The sequence below is a fragment of the Myotis nattereri genome (genome assembly GCF_964212035.1).
Source record: "Myotis nattereri genome assembly, chromosome: X".
In the NCBI taxonomy this organism is placed as follows: domain Eukaryota; kingdom Metazoa; phylum Chordata; class Mammalia; order Chiroptera; family Vespertilionidae; genus Myotis; species Myotis nattereri.
The window spans coordinates 141,426,822-141,434,352 of record NC_138078.1 but is presented as its reverse complement, the minus strand read 5'-3'; positions in this window follow the sequence as shown (position 1 = coordinate 141,434,352).

Here is a 7,531-nt window from a genome sequence, read left to right as displayed (position 1 = left end):
CCCCACCCCCCACCCTGGGGCCCAGCTTACTAGAATGCTGGGTCTGGCAGGGCTCTGGGAGATCACTTAGTTCAGCGTCTCCATCCTAGACATGGGGAAACTGAGATCAGTGCTCAGGATCATACAGCTTTTCTGGGGTAAGCTTGACGCCTCTTTCCCAAGCCAGGCTCCTTCTGTCTTCGGGTCCCTCTTTCCCAAGCCAGGCTCCTTCTGTCTTCGGGTCCGTGTGAGGAAAGGGTGAGAGCTCAAGGAATCCCCACTAACACAGAGGGCCGGCCCCTCCCAGGCCCACAAAGCCCCTCCCCCTCCTCAATTAGGGCCAGCCGGAGATGAAGGACAGGAAGGGAGGAGGTGGGGTGGGATCAAGGTCTTAACGTGCCCTGTGAGATCCAGTTTCCTCCCCAAGGCCCAATGGGAGCCAGGGACACCCTTGCCCTGCTCCTCCCCCCACCTGAAACTACCTGTCCCTGAAGGAGGGGGCTTCTGAGCTCCTGCACTCATGCATATTCCAGCTCCCCCCTCCCGCCCCCGCCCCTCACACACACACCCTCACTTATATGAAACAGCCATATGCCCACAAAGGCATACACACTTGACATCACAGACAGACACACATTTGGGTTCCTGTGCCCTGTGTGGAGGGCCCGAGAGGTGCCGCCCTGCCAGGGCCTTCAGGACTGGGCCTCCCCTGCCTCCTCTCCCCTCCTCAGGCTCTAGGACTCCCTCAACCTCTAGCCCAGCGTTCTCCCCCATCCCAGGCACCCCTATCCCACCCCTCCCCTGCCCTCACTCAGCCCAGGCTGGCCCAGCCCAGCCCAAGGCAGTAGCCTGCACACAGCCAAGGGCCAGGCTCTGGCCTGAGTTCGACTCTTTTTTCCTGTTTGTCTGTCTTCTCTGTTGACCTGCAGAGACCAAAACAGCCCCTCACCGACCAGGCCCAAGTATAGCCAAGGCCAAGGCCTCCTCTTCCTACCCAGAGAGACTGGCTGTACCCCAGCCCCTCCCAGCCTCTGACTGGGCAGCAGGGGAGGTGGGGGCAGGTGTCTTATACATGTACCACACCCCCTACACACCGCACACATAGCATACAGCACGCACACACACAGCCCTCAGTGCACACACATGCATACCGCACACACACATCCTACCTCCTGACATTACATATGTACCAGCCTGCAGTGGCCTCTGTGGCCTTGGTCACCAAGACTCTCCCAGCCTTGCAGGCTAGGTGGAACCTCCCTGTCCACCCCAGGAACTGAGGCGCCTGCAGAGGATCATATGTCCCTGTTTTGCCATCCCCAGCTGTGTGACCTTGCACAGGCTATGCCCAGCTCTCTGCGCCTCAGCTTCCTGCTCTGTACACTGAGAATCTAATGATCGAAGGTGGACACGTGGTGGCCCAGCTGGTGTGGTTCAGTGGTTGGGCATCGACCTATGAACCAGGAGGTAACCATTCCACTCCCGGTCAGGGCACATGTCCGGGTTGCAGCTCAATCCTCAGCTGTACAAGAGGCAGCTGTTCAATGACTCTCTCTCATCATTCATGTTTCTCTCTCTCTCTCCCTCTCCCTTAAAAAAAACCCAAAAACATAAAAAAGAGGTGGATACACAGTGATAGGATGGGCAATGGCCTCACCCACAGGTGCCTCCAGAAGTGCCTGCTTTCACTGCAATAGGGTAGTGCTAGAGGCTGGCAAGAGATGCTCCCGGGACTGGTCAGGAAGGGGTGCCAGCCTTCCCGGGCAATCACTTCCTTATGAGTTTCTCCGCTTGGATTCTTGGATTCGCAGGGCTGGATCCCAGTGGAGAGCTGACGCAGGGCGGGGCCCTGAGCCATGAGGCCGGGCCCGTGACCATCTCTGCTCTGTGCACTCCTTGTTTCCTGTTGTTGAGCCCAGGGAAAAGTCTTGGGGAAGGCCCCCCTTCCTGTCGCTTTCTCTGGGCTCCAAGAAGCAAGGGGAGGGGTTTGTGTCCACACCGAGGCCAGGACATAAAGGGAAGCTGCTCATGGAACTCCCCCTGGTCAGCCAGCACAGTCCTGGGGACCTCCGAGGAGCTGAGAGCCACCAAGGCAGGAGGGTGTGTCCAAGACAGTCTGGCTCTTCAGCTGAGAGCCCTGAAGGCTCAGGAGTCCGTGGTGCACGTGCTGGCGCTGCATGGGCGCCATGCCAGGGAGAGGCCGGCCCGGCTGAGTCCCATTGCCTACAGCAAGGAGCCAGTCAGAGGGGAGAGGCCCCTGCCCCAGCCACCTACAGGGGACAAGAAAGATGGAGCTTGGCAGCAGCTCAGGAAAAGAAAGGCTGGCTGGATTATTCACTGTCAGGGCCACGTGCGTCAGCAGAGATGGCACTGGGCTGCCCAGAAGCCCCGGCCCCCTGGACAGCAGGTACTGAGAGCAGGGCGCATACCTGGAGACAGGCAGGTGAGTGGGGGCCCTGGAGAGGAGAGAGAAGGCAGGATTCCTAACCAGCCCATGCTCACCCTGGGGAGCACTGGGAAATTCGTTCTGGAAGGCTGGAGAAGGGCTTGGCTATGGCCTGGCCAGTTACCCTCAGCGGACCTCAGGCCTCGGGCCTGGGACAGGACTGAGCGGACATTCTCCCCACCCCCCTCTCCCCCCAGGGCAGCCCCTCTGCCCTGCTTTCCACCACTTCCCTCTAAGATCCCATTGGCAGAAAGCATTCCGTGGGTGGTTGAGGTGTGGGGCTCTGCACTCTCCTGTCTGAGCAGAAGAAGCCTGGAGGCCCGGGAAGCAGGGAGCACTGGCTGTCCCAGGTGCCAGCCGCCGGGGCAGGAGTTCAGAGCTGGCAGGACCCCAGATCTGCCTGCCCTGCTCTCTTACTGGCTCTCTGTAACCAGAACCTTTTATTTATTTACATTTTGATTGATTTCAGAGAGGAAGGGGGGGGGGGGAGAGAGAGAGAGAGAGAGGAGAGAGAGAGAGAAACACCAAAAATGAGAGAGAATTATTGATCGGCTGCCTGCAACCCGGGCATGTGCCCTGACAAGGAATTGAACCGTGACTTCCTGGTTCATAGGTTGACACTCACCCACTGAGCCAGGACAGCCGGCCTGTTAATCAGAACCTTTTGCTCAACAAATAGCAAGTTCTGCTGGCCCTGCACTTGGTGTGGAGGTGGGAGGGCCTGGGCCCTGCCAGGAGGAGCACAGGGTCCTGTGCTGAGAGGAGTGGGGGCAGAGAGGCTGGGAGAAGCCCCAGGAAAGAAATGGTGGGACATGATTAACGCCACCAGGCAGTGGGGATGGAGAGGAAAGGCATTTCTTGGGCCCTGGATAGACCCTTGAAAGACATTTGGGATGAAAGAGTAAGAGGAGGCAACCAAGGACATGGAGAAGGAGTGATGGAAAACCAGGAGAGCGCCCGACTGGTGTGGCTCAGTGGCTGAGCACCGACCTATGAACCAGGAGATCATGGTTCGATTCTGGTCAGGGCACATACCCCGGGTTGCGGGCTTGATCCCCAGCAGGAGGTGTTCAGGAGGCAGCCAATCAATGATTCTCATCATTGAAGTTTCTATCTCTCTCTCCCTCTCCCTTCCTCGCTGAAAATAATAGAATATATTACACACACACACACACACACACACACATACACACACACACACACACCAGGAGAGCTTGGGTTCACAAGGCTGGGAGGAGAGACAGGTGCCACAAGGGAAGGAAAGACACAGCAAAGCTGCTGAGAGGCCCAGAGAAGGAGGCAACCCTATTGGACATCCCTCCCTACTGGGTGCACATTGCAGATGGTGGACCTGTGTGGCAGTGGGAAGAATGAACGTGCTCACACCAACTGAAATGATGCCTGAGGGGCGCAGCGAGGAGAGCCTGATGTCATTCCCATGCCTGGGAGAGGCTCGGATGGGGAGAAAGAGCTTTGAGTCAAAGGATGGGGTCAAAGGACGGGATTGAAGGGGGGAGCACGTGCCTGTGTGCGTGCAAGTGTTCACTGAGTCATGCATGGGCCAATGACAACAGGAGGACAGGGTGACCATTCATCTGAGGTCCAAAGTAAAGTTAAACAGAGCCTGTTTGCAAAAGTTGCAGAAGGAGGGGAGTGATACCTGGTGGATTAGGAGCCCTGCAGGCTGGGGAAGGGCAGGGTCCCCAGGAGGCTCTGGGTCACCCCTCTCCTGGGCTGAGGAACTGGGGTGTAGAAGGCAGGTGAGCAGTTGAGGGCTGTGTCCCCAGATGGCCATGCGGTCCCCATCTGAGGGGAAGGCAGCCCTGTAGGAGGTCTCTCGGTCTCTCTCTCTCTCTCTTTCTCTCTCTCTCTCTCTCTCTCTCTCTCTCTCTCTCTCTCTCTATATATATATATATATATATATATATATATATATGATTTCAGAAAGGGAAGGGAGAGGGAGAGATAGAAACATCAATGATGAGAGAGAATCATTGATCGGCTGCCTCCTGCACGCCTGCCACTGGGGATCGAACCCGCAACCCGGGCCTGTGCCCTGACGGGAAATCAGACCATGACCTCCTGATTCATAGGTCAATGCTCAACCCCTGGCCAGGCAAAAGGTGTCTCTTTTTGGTCAGAGTTATACACACATGTGGCTTAAAGTGGCAGATGGTTCAAGGCTGAGGCTTGTAACAAAAAGCAGCAGCTGCTCCTCATTTCGCCTTCACAGAGCAGAGCCAACCGGTTTCAGCTCCTTCCAGGGGCTTTCTGGGTAATTACCTCTGTGTGACTCAGAAATGAACCTCCAGCTCTCCGTTCATCATCGCCACCACCACACAGCCTTCCCCCTCCGCTGCCTGCCTTCCATACGGCTGCATCTAGAGCTGCTTCATCGGTGCCCAGTGCTTCCACTCTTCTGACTGCCATGGCCCAGCCAATGATTTCTCTCCTTGTCCTGAATGACTTTAAAAAGTATTTGTTATTGATTTCAGAGAAGAAGGGAAAGGGAAAGAGAGATAGAAACATCAATGATGGGAGAGAATCATTCCTCGGCCGCCTCCTGCACGCCCCACACTGAGAACCCAGCCTGCAGCCCGCGCATGTGCCCTGACCGGGAAGCGAACCATGACCTTCTGGTTCACATAGGTCAACCCTCAACCACTGAGCTATGCCAGCTGGGCCTGAATGGCTTAAAAATCAGCTTCATTGAGGTAAGATTAGCATAAAATGAAATTTACAAATTGTTTAGTGAGATTTGCCACATGGATACAGTGGTGTAACCAGCACCATAACCATGACAGAGGACATTTGCATCATTCCAGAAAGTGCCCTCATGGCCCTTTGCAATCTCTTTTCCCAACCTGGAGCCTAGCAACCAGGATGTTTCTATCACTACAGATTTGTCTTCTCTCGAATTTTATATAAGTAGAATCAGAGAGCATGTAGTATTTCATGTCTGGCTGCTTCCACTCAGCAGAGTGCCTCTCTGTTGTGTGTCAGGAATTAGTTCCTCTTAGTGCTAAGTAGGGTTCCATTGTTTGCACGAACCGCAGCTCATTTAGCCCAGTACCAGCTGATGGGCAGACATGTGGGTTGCTTCCAGTTTGGGGCTGTTATGAAGAAGGCTGCTCTGAACTCTTGAGTACAAGCCTTTGTATGCACATGTTTTCATTTTCCCAGATAAATCCTTAGACATGGGGCTGCTGGGTCATATGATAGGTGTATGTTTCAGTTGATAAGAAACTGGCAAATTGGTCCTAGCTGGTTTGGCTCAGTGGATAGGGTGTTGGCCCATGGACTGAAGGGTCCCAGGTTTGATTCAGATCAAGGGCACATGCCTGGGTTGCGGGCTTGATCCCCAGTAAGGGGCATGCAAAGGGCAGCTGATTAATGATTCTCCCTCACCATTGATGTTTCTATCTCTCTCTCTCCCCTTTCTTCTTTGAAATCAATTAAAATATATATAAGAAACTGGCAAATTGGCCCTGGCCAGTGTGGCTCAGTTGGTTGGGGTATAGTCCCATGCACCAAAAAGTGGTGAGTTTGATTCCTGGTCAGGACACATACCCAAGTTGTGGGTTCCCTGGTGGGAGGCAGCCAATTGTTATCTCTCTCTCTCTCTCTCTCTCTCTCTTCAAAAAAAAAAAAAAAAGAATTGTTTTCCAAACTCATCATATGACATGACAGTTCCATTTGCTCTGCACTTACTATGCCAGTCTGTTATTTTGCTTTCAGCCTCTGTAATCGTAACCATTTTAGTGGTATTTTTATTGGGGTTTTATTTTGCATTTTCCTTATGACTGATGATGGTGAGACTCTTTTCATACACTTATTTGCCATTTGTATATATTCATTGGTAAAGTATCTAGTCAAATCTTTTGTCAATTTGTTAAAGTTTTCTCAATTATTGAGTGGTAAGAGTTTGTTTCCTTTTTGACATACTTTGGTTACAAACCCTTTAACAGATATGTTTTGCAAATATTTTCTCCCAGTCTGTGGCTTGCCTTTTGCTTTTACTAAAAGTGTCTTTTAAAAAGGAAAGATTTTAAATTTTGATGAGGTCTAATTTTATCTGGAGTTTTTTCATAGTTGGTATATTTTGTGTCCTATCTAAAAAGTCTTTGCCTAATCCAATACCACAGATATTCTCCCATGATTTCCTCCAGATGGTTTATATTTCTAGCTCTTATATTTAGGTCTGGGATTCATTTTGAGTTAAATGTTGTGCATGGTAGAGGTAAAGGTTTGGGCTCCTTCTTTCTAAAATTTTTTTTTAAATATATTTTTATTGATTTCAGACAGAAGGGGGAGAGAGAGAGAGAGAGAGAGAGAGAGAAAGAAACATCAATGATGAGAGAGAATCATTGATTGGCTGCCTCCTGCACGCCCCCTACTGGGGATTGAGCCTGCAACCTAGGATGTGCCCTTGACCGGAATGAACCTGAGACCCTTCAGTCTGCAGGCTGATGCTCTATCCACTGAGCCAAACTTGCTAGGGTTGGGTTCCTTTTTTTGCATGCAAATAACCAGTTGTTCCAGCACCATTTGTTCAAAAGACTGTCCTTTCCTCATTGAATTACCTTAGTACCTGCTATGTGTGGGTCTGTTTCTGGACTCTCAGTTCTGTTCCACTGTCTATATCCTATCTGTATACCAATACCTATCTTGGTCACTAGGTCTTGAACCCGGATAGTGTAAATTCTTCAATTTTGTTCTTTCTCAAAATCATTTTGATTAGTCTAGGTAGGACTAAGTGGTCGGCAAACTGCAGCTGGCGAGGCACATGCGGCTCTTTGGCTCCTTGAGTGCGGCTCTTCCACAAAATACTGACTTCTGTGCATGGGCCACGAAGTTTCAATCGCACTGTACGTGCGCACCTGCACATGGTATTTTGTGGAAGAGCCACACTCAAGGGGCCAAAGAGCCACATGTGGCTTGCGAGCCGCAGTTTGCCGACCACTGGTCTAGGTAATTTACATTTCCATATAGATTTTAAAATCAGCTTGTCAGTTTCTACAAAAAAAAGACCTGGGTTTTAATTACCATTACATTAACTCTATAGATAAGTGTGGGGAAAATTGACATCTTAACCATAATGAGTCT